A 14,105-nucleotide genomic window follows, 5' to 3' on the forward strand; every position below is an offset into this window, starting at 1 on the left:
AGAGAGGTGCCTAACTTGCATTGTTAATGAGATGTCAGATGTTCCTGAAAACAGTGGAATGCAAAGAAAAGTCATGGTTTTCTTGGTTGTGTATTCCAGAATATGGTACCAAGAAAAAATGTGGGATGTTAATTGCAATATCTCCATATATGTTAAAAAGACAGTGAAAGAAGACTCTTACATTTAAGTTGTATTTTGAATGTTTAATGTTCTTCAAGTATCAAATTTATTTACAACACTTATTTTATAAAATAGATTGTTTTGTCTTTCATGAATGCAAGCATTTCTCATAATGGAAGTGTGATTAATTCACTACTTCATATTTTAATGTGCAAATCTAGGATGTAATCCTAGTCTTTCTGAACCAAAATAATTACATAGTTATCTAAACAACTAAACTAAGCAAAAGTGGGTTGAGGGAACAGAGACATAATTGTGATGTTGCCTTTTGATGACAAGTAAAGTTCCTGGTACTTTCCAATCAAAACAACCTGCAAAGTCTTAGGTGGACAGTAGGAGGCAGTGTAGTCACCATGTTAGTTATAACAAGTCATGCTTGGGGAGTTATTGTATTGAATTTACATGGCAAGGTTTTTGCAGCAGGGGAGCTGCAGGAGTGGTCTCTGAGCAGAGCCCAGCAGCTGCCCCATGCCAGATAAGAGCCAGCTCCATCGGCTCCGAAGGGGACCTGCTGCTGGCCAGAGCTTGACCATGAGCAGTGCTGGTTGGGCCTCTGGGAGAGCAGATGGAAGAAAAATAACTTCTGCACAACAGCAGCTGGGAGAGTGAGGAGTGCGAAGCAGCCCTGCAGCCCCCAGGTGAGTGCAGCAGGAGGGCAGGTGGTGCTGCAGGCAGGCAGCTGCAGTTCCCCTGCGGGTTGTGCAGGGAGAGGCCCCTGGTGGAGCAGGCTGTCCCCCTGCAGCCCATGGGTCCCACATGGAGCAGATCTCCACGCTGCAGCCCCCCCATGGGTGGAGGAGCCCCCGGTGGAGCAGGTGGATGTGGCCTGGAAGAGGCTGCAGCCCATGGAGAGCCCCCACAGGAGCAGGCCCCGGGCCGGAGCTGCAGCCCGTGGAGAGGAGCCCCCGCAGGAGCAGGGGGCCTTGGGGGAGCTGCTGCCCACCCGTGGGGGACCTGTGCTGGAGCAGTTTGCTCCTGGGGGATGGATGGACCCTGTGGGATGGAGCCGTGTGGGAGCAGTTCCTGAAGAGCTGCTGCCTGTGGGCAGCCCCCGCAGGCTCAGTTCAGTTCAGGAAGGCATCCCGTGGGAAGGACCCCATGGGGAGCAAGGGCAGAGAGGGACCATGAAGGAGCAGCGGAGACGAAGCATCAGGGTCTGACCGCAGCCCCCATTCCCCATTCCTCTGCATCATTTTGGGGGAGAAAGTGGAAGAGAGTGGGTGGGGTGAAGGTGGTTTTAATTTGCTCTTAGTTTCTTACAGCTTTAGTCTGCTAGTGACAGGCAATAAACAACATTAATCTCCCTATCCTGTCTGTTTTGCCCATAACATGAATTGTTATAGGATCTTTCTGCCCCTATCTCAACCCTTAAGCCCTTTCCATCATATGTTCTTGTTTCCTTTTGAGGATGGGGAGTGAGAGAGTGGTTGTGGTGAAGCCCAGCTGCCCACCTGAGTAAAACCACCACATTCCTAAATAGACAGCTGAAAGATATTTTATACTTCTTTTCTAGGGACTGCATGCATACTGTTTTGTTAAGAACAGAAAGAACTTTAAAAATATTTTATGAAGTTGAAGAAATGTGGAAGAAAGCAAAAGTTTCAGCCTTATGTGTTTTAAGTGGTTTAGATTTTGCTCTACAACTGCACAGTTTTTGAAGGAGGGAACTTCACAAAAATCCAGACAGGTGTAGAGTATTTATGTATTTATTTATTTATTGAACAATTAAGAGGAAAACAACAATACTAGAGAAGAAAGTAAATGATTGCCAGTTTCCCATTTTTAGACTCACAAGGAAATGGGTGATGAGAACAATGTGTATCTGCTACCTTAGTACAGAAGTCTTAGAAAACTGAAGTCTTTCTGGGAAATAAACTTAAAATACACATTCACATAAATTTATTTAAGAATAAGAAACTAGAGCCAAGATTCTTCTACCTCGGCTATCTTTGTCTACTTTATGGTTCTAGAAAGACTCGGAATATAAAAAGAGTTGAAAAAATATCATACAGTCATGACCAATCTCTTGGCACTAATACCGGTATTATAAAATGCAGCAAAAATGGGGAGACTGGCAGAGTGTGCTGGAATCCAGCAATGAGAGTCCTCATCAGTTTCAAGGTTCAAGCTTCCTTGATCCAAAAAAAAAAAAAAAAAGAAGGGTATATATATATATTATATAAAACTATACATTATATATATAATACTATATTATATATATATATAATTAATAATTCTATACTTCTAATATCTGACTTAGATCTTCTTGTGAACTAATTGAAGAGGCAATGGTAAAAACTCATTTTGATTAGTTTGTGGCAACATTAGGGTAATTTCGCATTTCCCTGCTATACTTTAAAATTAAGATCATAAAGATAGATATTTGTTATAAAAAGAAAATAAAAAGGAAAAAAGAAAGAAAAACTGTTGAACTCAGAAAGACAAGTCTGCTTACTCTGCTGTAATTATTTGGACTTCTAAGTTTGCTGTTGGTCTAACACTTTCAATGTACAAATACGTTGAGTATAAAAGGAAAGATTTCAACTCTTAGCATTGGCTTTGAACAGGGCCCAGAGAACAAATATTAGGGTCTTTAAAACAGGATGTGTCCAGAACTTCTGAAAAAAATAAAGTTGTTTATGTAGGCACTGTTGAACATTAAAGGCATCATTCTTTGTAAATTTATTCTTGGCAGTTTAGAAACTTTTGCCATTCCAAATCCAAATTGCCTTGGCAAGCAGGAGACTACAGAATGACAGCTTCTTGCTGAAATCCTTTCAGTGCACCACAGGTTTCTTTCAGTATTATGAGAGTGTTTGTGCGCTTTGAAAAATCTACTCATATACATTTATTTCCAACATTAATAGCCCTCCTGAACTGACATTTAGCTCCCAAATTGCGGGTTTTCAAAGATAATAGTGTGAGAAGAATATAATCATACTTTTTCATTGTGTTACATAACTTCAATTTCAAGCTTTCTGGCTTTTCTAATTCCTAAGCCATAGACATTCCTAAACTAGGTGAAATGATTTCTTCCACAATGTTACTGTTGAAATGGAACACAGTGTTTTCACTGCAGACTTTATCTTGCTAAAATAAAGAATTGATGGTTCGTTTGTTACTTTATTCTTAGAAGATCTTTATTTTCAGGAAAGTTGTCTGAACTGGATCTCAGAAAAGGCAAACTGGAAGAATAGCAGTAGTATTGACACTTTGAACTTGCACTCAGAAGAAGGAGTCTGCAGAACAGCTGAAGCTGGAAGAGATGTCTGGAGATGGAGAGCATTTGAAGACCTTGCCTAGTTGCATTCTGAATATCTCAAGGGACAGAGACTCCATAACTTCTCTGGGCAGCATGCTTTTCTGTTCAACCACCTTCAGAGTAAAAACAAAGCCTTTACTTACATTTAAAATAAACTTCTGTTTCAATGGTAGCCCATTGTCACTTGGTCTATCACTGGTAATAGTGATAAGAATCTGACTCTGTCTTCTTTACGTCCTTCCTTCAGGTACTGATACACAGTGACACATTCCTCTCTGAGCTTACTTTTCTTGAGGATAGTCAGTAATCAGTTTCATAAAACTCAGTGCCATCTACCAAAATCGAAGTATTTTGGAGATCAAGATAACTGGATTTACAGATAAAGACAAATGAGTTAAAAGCTACCAAATGCTTTGGTTAGGCACTAGTATATAGATATTTTTCCTAATATGAGTTGCAGGTTAGGAGCATAGTGCATATATTGTGCCTCCTATTTTTTTCTTTTTGAGATGTTGTTTGTAAGTTATCCTTTGCTCATCTTTCTATATGAAATTATATTCTTCATAACCAGAAAAGCATCTTTAGTATTGTCACGGTCATGACTGTACATACCTGGAAATTACCATAATTTTTTTCAAGATTTCATCATGCAAATTCAGCACAGGAAATTTGCTCCACTTCATTCGCTCATGTCTTATGGAAAATAAATAAATAAATAAATAAGGACATGAATGATAGATAGATCTGAATAGGGTTCATACATGGGCTCAGGCCAATTGTATGAAGTTCAACAAGGCTAAGTGCTGGGTCCTGCACTCCAGGCACAACCCCATACAGCAGTACAGGATGGGGGGAGAGTGGCTGGAAAGCTTCCCAGTAGAAAGGGACCTGGGGGTATTGGTCAATAGCTGGATGAATATGAGCCAGTGGTGTGCTCAGGTGGCCAAGGGTGCTAACAGCATCCTGTCTTGTATCTGAAATAGCATGGTTAACAGGACTAGGGAAGTGGTTGTCCCCCTGTACTAGGCTCTCAAGAGGCTTCACCTCAAACACTGTGTTCAGTTTTGGGCCTCTCACTACAAGAAGGACATTGGGGTGCTGTAGCATGTCCAGAGAAGGGCAATGGAGCTGGTGCGAGGGTCAAGAGAACAAGTCTTTGGAGGAGTGGCTGAGGGAGCTGGGTGTTTTTAGCCTGGAGAAAAGGAGGTTCAGAGGAGACTTTATTGTATTTTACAATTACCTTAAAGGAGGTTGTATCAAAGTGGGGATCGTGCACTTCTCCCAAACACTGAGTAATAAGACAAGGGGAAATGGCCTCAAATTACACCCGGGGAAGTTTAGGGTGGATATTGTGACTTTTTTTTTTTTTCTTTTTTTTTACTGAAAGGGTTGTGTGGCATTAGAATAGCCTGTCTGTGGAACTAGTTGAGTCACTGTCCCTGGAGTTCTTCAAAAAACATGCAGATGTTGAACGTAGTAGCATGGTTTAGTGGTGGGCTTTTGTACTAGATTAAAGGTTGGACTAGGAGATCTTAGGGGTCTTTTCCAACCTCAATGATTCTGTGATTCTAAGGAACAGAACAGGGAAACTACATGCTTGGATGACTTCAGAAATAAAGTCTATTTCTGTCCATAACATCTATGGCTGCCCTATTGTGACTGGTGAAACTGCTTGAACTGATACAGTCTTCTGGGGTAAGACAGGTTTGTGAAAAAAGTTGTTTCCTGTGGAGTTACGATTCTCTACTGTGGGTCTGGTTAAGGAGTGAACCATTAGTCCTCACTTTCAAGGCTAAGAGCTTTTCTGCTCTTTTTCAAAGGATCAGGCAAGCATACTTGTGATCTGGGGGTCATGGTAGACAGCAAGTTGAATATGAGCCAGCAGTGTGCCCTGGCAGCCAGGAGGGCCAACCGTGTCCTGGGGTGCATCAAGCACGGCATCGCTAGTAGGTCAAGGGAGGTGATTGTCCCGCCCTACTCTGCGCTGGTGCGGCCTCACCTCGAGTACTGTGTGCAGTTCTGGGCACCACAGTATAAAAAGGACATGAAACTGTTGGAGAGTGTCCAGAGGAGGGTTACGAAGATGGTGAAAGGCCTGGAGGGGAAGACGTACGAAGAACAGCTGAGGTCACTGGGCCTGTTCAGCCTGGAGAAGAGGAGGCTGAGGGGAGACCTCATCACAGTCTACAACTTCCTTGTAAGGGGGTGTCGAGAAACAGGAGACCTTTTCTCCATTAACACCAGTGACAGGACCCGCGGGAACGGGGTTAAGCTGAGGCAGGGGAAATTTAGGCTTGACATCAGGAGGGGGTTCTTCACAGAGAGGGTGGTTGCACACTGGAACAGGCTCCCAAGGGAAGTGGTCACTGCACCGAGCCTGTCTGAATTTAAGAAGAGATTGGACTGTGCACTTAGTCACATGGTCTGAACTTTTGGGTAGACCTGTGCGGTGTCAAGAGTTGGACTTGATGATCCGTTAAAAAATGCCGCAGTTCAGGTCACCGGATGCAGGGAGTGTCTGAGCCTGTTGCTGCCATCGGCGGGAGGCAGAGAAACTGCGTGCGTGAGGTGCGAGCAGGTGGATGACCTGGTCCGCATGGTGGCGGATCTCAAGGAGGAGGTGGAGAGGTTGAGGGCCATCAGGGAGTGTGAGCGAGAGATAGACTTGTGAAGTAACTCCCTGCAGGGCCTCAAGGGGAGGTACTGAGGTGAGACTCCTCAAATGGGGGTGGACCCCCTGCCCTGTAGCCGTCGGGCAGAGGGAGGGGATCTGGGAGTTCAGGAGGAATGGAGACAGGTCCCTGCTCGACATCGCAGGTGACGCCCTCCCCTTCCGGCCCCGCATTCACAGGTGCCCTTAAGCAACAGGTTTGAGGCCCTGGAGCTCGACAGACCAGTAGCTGAGGAAGAGGTAGCAAGTGTTCCCAGGAGGATGCCTAGGGCGAGGAGGTCGACTCCACGCCTCAGGACTGCCTCCACCAAGAAAGACAGGAGGGTTATTGTTGTTGGAGACTCGATTCTTAGGGGAACAGAGGGCCCTATTTGTCGGCCTGACCCTACCCGTAGGGAAGTCTGCTGTCTCCCTGGGGCCAGGGTCAGGGACGTTGCCAGGAAGCTTCCCAACCTGGTACGCCCCTCTGACTATTACCCTCTTTTGATAGTCCAGGCGGGCAGTGACAACATTGAAGACAGAAGCTTGAAGGCTATCAAAAGACACTTTAGGGGACTGGGTTAGTGGATGGAGCGGGAGTGCAGGTGGTGTTTTCGTCCATCCCTACGGTGGCAGGGAGGGGTACAGAGAGGACACGGAAAGCCCACCTGTTAAACAGGTGGCTCCGGGGCTGGTGCCAACGCAGCAATCTTGGGTTTTTCGATCATGGGGCACTTTACTCAGCACCTGGCCTGATGGCCGCAGACGGGTCCCTATCTTTTAGGGGAAAAAGGATCCTGGGCCAGGAGCTGGCAGGGCTCATTGAGAGGGCTTTAAACTAGGTAGGAAGGGGGATGGGTCTGAAGCTAGGATTGTTAGGGCTGTGCCAGGGGGAACAATGGCAAGGCCGGAGGATAAGGCAATGGCCCAGCTGAAGTGCATCTACACCAATGCACGCAGCATGGGTAACAAACAGGAGGAGCTGGAAGCCATCGTGCAGCAGGCAGGCTACGACTTGGTTGCCATCACGGAGACGTGGTGGGACCAGTCTCATGACTGGAGTACTGCAATGCCTGGCTATAAGCTCTTTAGAAGGGACAGGAAGCACAGAAGGGGTGGTGGTGTGGCTTTCTATATTAGAGAGTCTTTCGAGGTTGTAGAACTCAAGGCTGGGAACAACAAGGTCAAGTCCCTTTGGGTTAGGATCAGCAGGGACAACAAGGCTGGTGTCCTGGTCGGGGTCTGCTATAGACCGCCGAACAGAGATGAGGAGACGGATGACGAGTTCTACAGGCAGCTGACAGAAGTTGCGAAATCGTCAGCTCTTGTACTCGTGGGGGACTTCAACTTCCCTGACATATCCTGGAAGCACAACACAGCCCAGAGAAAGCAGTCTAGGAGGTTTCTGGAGAGCGTGGAAGGTAGCTTCCTGACGCAGCTGGTTAGTGAACCTACTAGGTGTGATGTCCCGCTAGACCTTCTCTTCACAAACAGAGAAGGACTGGTGGAAGATGTGATTGTCGGGAGCTGTCTTGGGCAGAGTGACCACGAAATGGTGGAGTTCACTATTCTTGGCAAGGCCAGGAAGGGGACCAGTAAAACCCCTGTATTGGACTTTCAGAGGGCTGACTTTGAGCTGCTCAGGACACTAGTTGGTGGAGTCCCTTGGGAGGCGGTTCTGAAGGGCAGAGGGGTCCAGGAAGGCTGGGCGCTCTTCAAGAGGGAAGTCTTAATGGTGCAGGAATGGTCTGTCCCCACGTACCCAAAGACGAGCTGGCGGGGAAGAAGACCAGCCTGGCTCAACAGAGAATTGTGGCTTGATCTTAGGAGAAAAAAGAGGGTTTCTAATCTCTGGAAAAGTGGGCAGGCCACTAGGGAGGACTATAAGGATGTAGCGAGGCTGTGCAGGGACAAAATTAGGAAGGCCAAAGCTCATCTGGAGCTCAATCTGGCTACTGCCGTTAAAGATAACAAAAAACGTTTTTATAAATACATCAACACAAAAAGGAGGACTAAGGAGAATCTCCATCTTTTACTGGATGCGGGGGGAAACTTAGTTACAAGAGATGAGGAAAAGGCGGAGGTGCTCAATGCCTTCTTTGCCTCAGTCTTTAGCGGCAATACCGGTTGTTCTCTGGATACTCAGTACCCTGAGCTGGTGGAAGGGGATGGGGAGCAGGATGTGGCCCTCACTATCCACAAAGAACTGGTTGGTGACCTGCTACGGCACTTGGATGTGCACAAGTCGGTGGGGCCGGATGGGATCCACCCAAGGGTACTGAGAGAACTGGCAGAGGAGCTGGCCAAGCCACTGTCCATCATTTATCATCAGTCCTGGCGATCGGGGGAAGTCGCAGTTGACTGGCGGCTAACAAATGTGACGCCCATCTACAAGAAGGGCCGGAGGGCAGACCCGGGAAACTACAGGCCTGTCAGTTTGCCCTCAGTGCCAGGGAAGCTCATGGAACAGATCCTCCTGAGAGTCATCATGCAGCACTTGTAGGGCAAGCAGGCGATCAGGCCTAGTCAGCATGGGTTTATGAAAGGCAGATCCTGCTTGACAAACCTGATCTCCTTCTATGACAAAGTGACGCGCTGGGTGGATGAGGGAAAGGCTGCGGATGTGGTCTACCTTGACTTCAGCAAGGCTTTTGACACCATCTCCCACAGCATTCTCCTCAAGAAACTGGCTGCTCTTGGCTTGGACTGGCGCACGCTTCGTTGGGTTAGAAACTGGCTGGATAGCCGGGCCCAAAGAGTCGTGGTGAATGGAGTCAAGTCCAGTTGGAGGCCAGTCACTAGTGGCATCCCCCAGGGCTCAGTGCTGGGGCCCGTCCTCTTTAATATCTTCATCGATGATCTGGACGAGGGCATCGAGTGCACCCTTGTAAGTTCGCAGATGACACCAAGTTAGGTGTGTGTGTCGATCTGCTTGAGGGTAGGAAAGCTCTGCAGGAGGATCTGGATAGGCTGGACCGATGGGCTGAGGTCAACTGCATGAAGTTCAACAGGGCCAAGTGCCGGGTCCTGCACCTGGGGCGTAATAACCCCAAGCAGAGCTACCGGCTGGGAGAGGAATGGTTGGAAAGCTGCCAGGCAGAGAAGGACCTGGGAGTGATGGTTGATAGTCGGCTGAATATGAGCCAGCAGTGTGCTCAGGTGGCCAAGAAGGCCAACAGCATCCTGGCTTGTATCAGGAACAGTGTGACCAGCAGGGCTAGGGAGGTGATTGTCCCCCTGTACTCAGCTCTGGTGAGGCCGCACCTCGAGTACTGTGTTCAGTTTTGGGCCCCTCGCTACAAGAAGGACATCGAGGTGCTTGAGCGGGTGCAGAGAAGGGCGACGAAGCTGGTGAGGGGCCTGGAGAACAAGTCCTACGAGGAGCGGCTGAGGGAGCTGGGCTTGTTCAGCCTGGAGAAAAGGAGGCTCAGGGGCGACCTTATCACTCTTTATAAGTACATTAAAGTAGGCTGTAGCGAGGTGGGGGTTGGCCTGTTCTCCCACGTGCCTGGTGACAGGGCGAGGGGGAATGGGCTTAAGTTGAGCCAGGGGAGTTTTAGGTTAGATGTTAGGAAGAACTTCTTTACTGAAAGGGTTGTGAGGCATTGGAACAGGCTGCCCAGGGAAGTGGTGGAGTCACCATCCCTGGAAGTCTTTAAAAGACGTTTAGATGTAGAGCTTAGGGATATGGTTTAGTGGGGACTGCTAGCGTTAGGTCAGAGGTTGGACTCGATGACCTTGAGGTCTCTTCCAATCTAGAAATTCTGTGATTCTGTGATTCTGTGATCTTTTAGGATCCCTTCCAACTCAGGATATTCTATGATTCTATGATTCTATATTTAATATCACGACAGGAAACACTTACACTAAGACAAGCCTTCCCTAATATAAGTGTTTTCAGCTTGGATTTCACGTGAAGATTTTTCTTGCCTTAGGTAAACTGACTAAAAGTGAACTAAAGCAACAGTACAGGCCTGCTGTTACCGAACTGGAGCTGAATGAGTTGGTTTGAAATTCTGTGGCAGAGGAAACGACCTGAATATGGGATTTCAAACTTTGCCAGATTCTGCTTAGAACAGAAGTTCAAGTCCTACACTGCCTTCCACTTGCTGTGGAAGATTTCATGTCAGCTGCAAAACTGTGAAGAATCTTTTCTTCTTAACTTCTGCCTCTTGATTTTTATGGGGAGGGAAGGGAAGGGAAGGGAAGGGAAGGGAAGGGAAGGGAAGGGAAGGGAAGGGAAGGGAAGGGAAGGGAAGGGAAGGGAAGGGAAGGGAAGGGAAGGGAAGGGAAGGGAAGGGAAGGGAAGGGAAGGGAAGGGAAGGGAAGGGAAGGGAAGGGAAGGGAAGGGAAGGGAAGGGAAGGGAAGGGAAGGGAAGGGAAGGGAAGGGAAGGGAAGGGAAGGGAAGGGAAGGGAAGGGAAGGGAAGGGAAGGGAAGGGAAGGGAAGGGAAGGGAAGGGAAGGGAAGGGAAGGGAAGGGAAGGGAAGGGAAGGGAAGGGAAGGGAAGGGAAGGGAAGGGAAGGGAAGGGAATGTGGGCTTTAACATAATGGAATTGAGCTTTTGGGATATTGTATTAGACTACTATGGCAAGGAAGATCTGATACAGTAAGATTTGATTGATATTCACTTCATAGCTGAAAAATTGAACTAAATATAGAAAAGTTTTATGGAATATCACAGCTGATATAAGTTGCAAGCACCATAAGCTTCCAGATTGTGCCTGGCTATGTTTAACCAGCTGAAGTCAGTCAACCTGAAACCGTATTGAGGAGTCTATTTGAAAAGTAGAGAAACTGAGAAATTGGAAAGATGTGTGCCTTTACATGAATGTCAGAGGCAACATTTAAAAGTTGATTTGGCACAAAACTGTAGCTGAATGTATTACAACAATAATAAAAAGGGGTGTGGGGGGGAAGATCTATCCACACAGTTTCTTCCTTTGCAGTAAAATCTATACCACTTTCATTGTGGTGAATAGACATGGGGATGCTAGAGATAATCACCTAGAAAGTCATCTAGATAACATACTTGTACACAGTGAACATTTAGTTGCATAAAACAGGATTATGTCTCGTTCTGTAGCATATTCACAAAGGCTAAAATGAACAAAGGTCTAGGGCAGTGGTCTTATATATTAGAAAATGAAAATAGACCTCTACCATTCTCCCAAGTGGCAGAATCTCTGGCCAGCAGGGTTTTGTTGTTGTTGTTGTTGCCATAAAATATACCTTTTTGCCCTTGAAAATGTATCAGAGTTGCTACGATTTTATCTGGTAAAGAATGACTTCAAATGCATTTTTAAAAAGTCACATGAACCCCTACTAAGAGAACTGCAGATAAGAGCAGGCATAAAACCACCAGCCAGACAAACAGAAATAATCAGAATAGCAAAAAAAGTATTAGTTATCTGTTTCTTAGTCAACAAATTAATCATATCATATCATATCATATCATATCATATAAAATTTGTATCTTTCACCTGCAAAAGTAATTACCAGTAGTGGCAATTACCAGTCTTCTGGTTTGAAACTCTTGAGGGGACAGTAGTTCTTTTAGGAAAACTCCCAAATACCTTAGCTGTCTGCTTCTTGATAACCTCTTAAGCAGAGTCTTTAAACACAGTTTCAGAGCAACACAAACAGTAGTATATCAAAGGATTGGAGAAGAGTGTACTGCACATAAAACACAGCTTGGAACTGACAGAGAGAAAAATTGAAAACAACGATTCTCTGAGGCAAATAATCTCAAGTCATGTTGTTTTCCACCCCTGCAGTTCTCATTTGGGAAGAAGCCAAACAAGCTAATCTAACAGATGTCTGTGCCACTGATTTAAAGTCAAAGGTAGGACACTTCCAATATCCATCTAATTCAAACAAGGAAGTCTTCTACTGATAGGAACAAACCAACACTGAACCAATACTCTCTTTCTAAACCAAAGGTCAGAGTCTATTGCTCCTACAAAAGGACTGGCTTGTGTGATTTTGAGTGATTGAATGATTGCCATCCTAAGCAAAACAGCACAATAGCAGGGATAAACTACAGTTTAATATTATCCATTATAAAATAAATAAATAAATTGAAATAATGAAGAAAATTAGTGCTGGCTATTTGTCAAGTTAGCATTGAGAAAGGCATCCTGGGAGTGATGGTGGACAGTCGGCTGAATATGAGCCAGCAGTGTGCTCAGGTGGCCAAGAAGGCCAACGGCATCCTGGCTTGTATTAGGAACAGCGTGACCAGCAGGGCTAGGGAGGTGATCGTCCCCCTGTACTCAGCTCTGGTGAGGCCGCACCTCGAGTACTGTGTTCAGTTTTGGGCCCCTCGCTACAAGAAGGACATCGAGGTGCTTGAGCGGGTGCAGAGAAGGGCGACGAAGCTGGTGAGGGGCCTGGAGAACAAGTCCTACGAGGAGCGGCTGAGGGAGCTGGGCTTGTTCAGCCTGGAGAAGAGGAGGCTCAGGGGTGACCTTATTGCTCTTTACAGATACCTTAAAGGAGGCTGTAGCGAGGTGGGGGTTGGCCTGTTCTCCCACGTGCCTGGTGACAGGACGAGGGGGAATGGGCTTAAGTTGAGCCAGGGGAGTTTTAGGTTAGATGTTAGGAAGAACTTCTTTACAGAAAGGGTTGTGAGGCATTGGAACAGGCTGCCCAGGGAAGTGGTGGAGTCACCATCCCTGGAAGTCTTCAAAAGACGCTTAGATGTAGAGCTTAGGGATATGGTTTAGTGGAGGGCTGTTAGCGTTAGGTTGGAGGTTGGACTCGATGACCTTGAGGTCTCTTCCAACCTAGAAAATTCTGTGATTCTGTGATTCTGTAAAATACACTGGTATTCGTGGTTTAGACATTGAACTCTGTTACAATGCTATTTTAACTAAGGTTATGTTAACTATAGTTATAAACAAAACGTGTACGTTTCTGCTGTAGGGCAGCAGTTTAATTTAGGCTGACTGGCCACAACTTGTCAAACCATTTGTCTGGTGGCGGAATCTAAATTTTATATTAAAACAACATAATGCTTGAGGACCTTGCTTGTGAGCAAAGCCTTTGAGATGTAAATCAAATACAAACTCAGCTGAGCATGCATTTCTGACTTCTGTACCTTGAAATCACAGCTCTAAGAAAATGTTCATGTTTGTTTTGGAAGGCTAAGATTTGAAACTAAGCATAACAAAACAAGCAAGAACATTATGCATTCTTTCTTGATCAAGGCACACAATGAGGAAAAAAGGTGCCTGTGCAACAAAGAGAGGAGTAGCACTTGATATTCACATTAGATTTAGGCATGGCTAAAATACACATTCTGTTTGGAGATGGAAACTGACACTTATTTTCCTCTATTCCTTTTCCCCTACACATAGGTTGGAGGTTGGACTCGATGACCTTGAGGTCTCTTCCAACCTAGAAAATTCTGTGATTCTGTGATACTGGCAATCTTGATTTTCTTTTGTTTGTGCCCTGATATCTTATTTATTTTTCTTCACCCTATGTATTGAACTTGTCATTTAGTTGCATTTATTTGAAAAAAGTCATAAACGATGTCCCATTAGAAAGAAAATTTTGTAGCTCTGTATGAACCTGTATGGACAGTGCACATATGGCTCTAATAATCAACTACATTAAGTTACACAAAATCTATTACCTGCACCCAACAGCCCACTAGAACCCTAAAGCTGATTATGTGTTCAGATTTTCTTAGTAAGGCTGAAATGTTGTTTTGTATCTTAGCTGTCATATGTATTAATTAGTGTTATAGCAATCAAGAATTATAATACCTGACTTTAAGAAAGCTTTATTCTTGACAGAATTCACTGTAGAGTTTGTTAATGACAACTTACATGTACCTGTGCTGTATATGGGAGGAATTACTACCTAAAAAGGCTGATATGAAAGTCTGAACATTCATCTGTTTCACCAGCCAGTGGGACATGCTTAGGACATATGATACCAGTCCTAAGGCAGACAAAAATTTAGGCATTAACAAGAGTTTTGGAACCTTTTTTTTTTTTTTTTT

The 14,105-nt window shown here is 45.4% G+C and overlaps 1 long non-coding RNA gene across 1 annotated transcript; it reads left to right on the top strand.

Annotated features, from left to right (window-relative positions):
• Positions 1–537: 537 nt before the first annotated feature.
• LOC311427702 lies at positions 538–3,614 on the top strand. Its single transcript, XR_014687503.1, has 2 exons — positions 538–818; positions 3,331–3,614. It is a non-coding gene; the product is annotated as an uncharacterized lncRNA (long non-coding RNA).
• The last annotated feature ends 10,491 nt before the right edge of the window (positions 3,615–14,105 follow it).

Source organism: Aythya ferina (assembly GCF_964211825.1).
Source record: "Aythya ferina genome assembly, chromosome: Z".
Taxonomy (NCBI): Eukaryota; Metazoa; Chordata; class Aves; order Anseriformes; family Anatidae; genus Aythya; species Aythya ferina.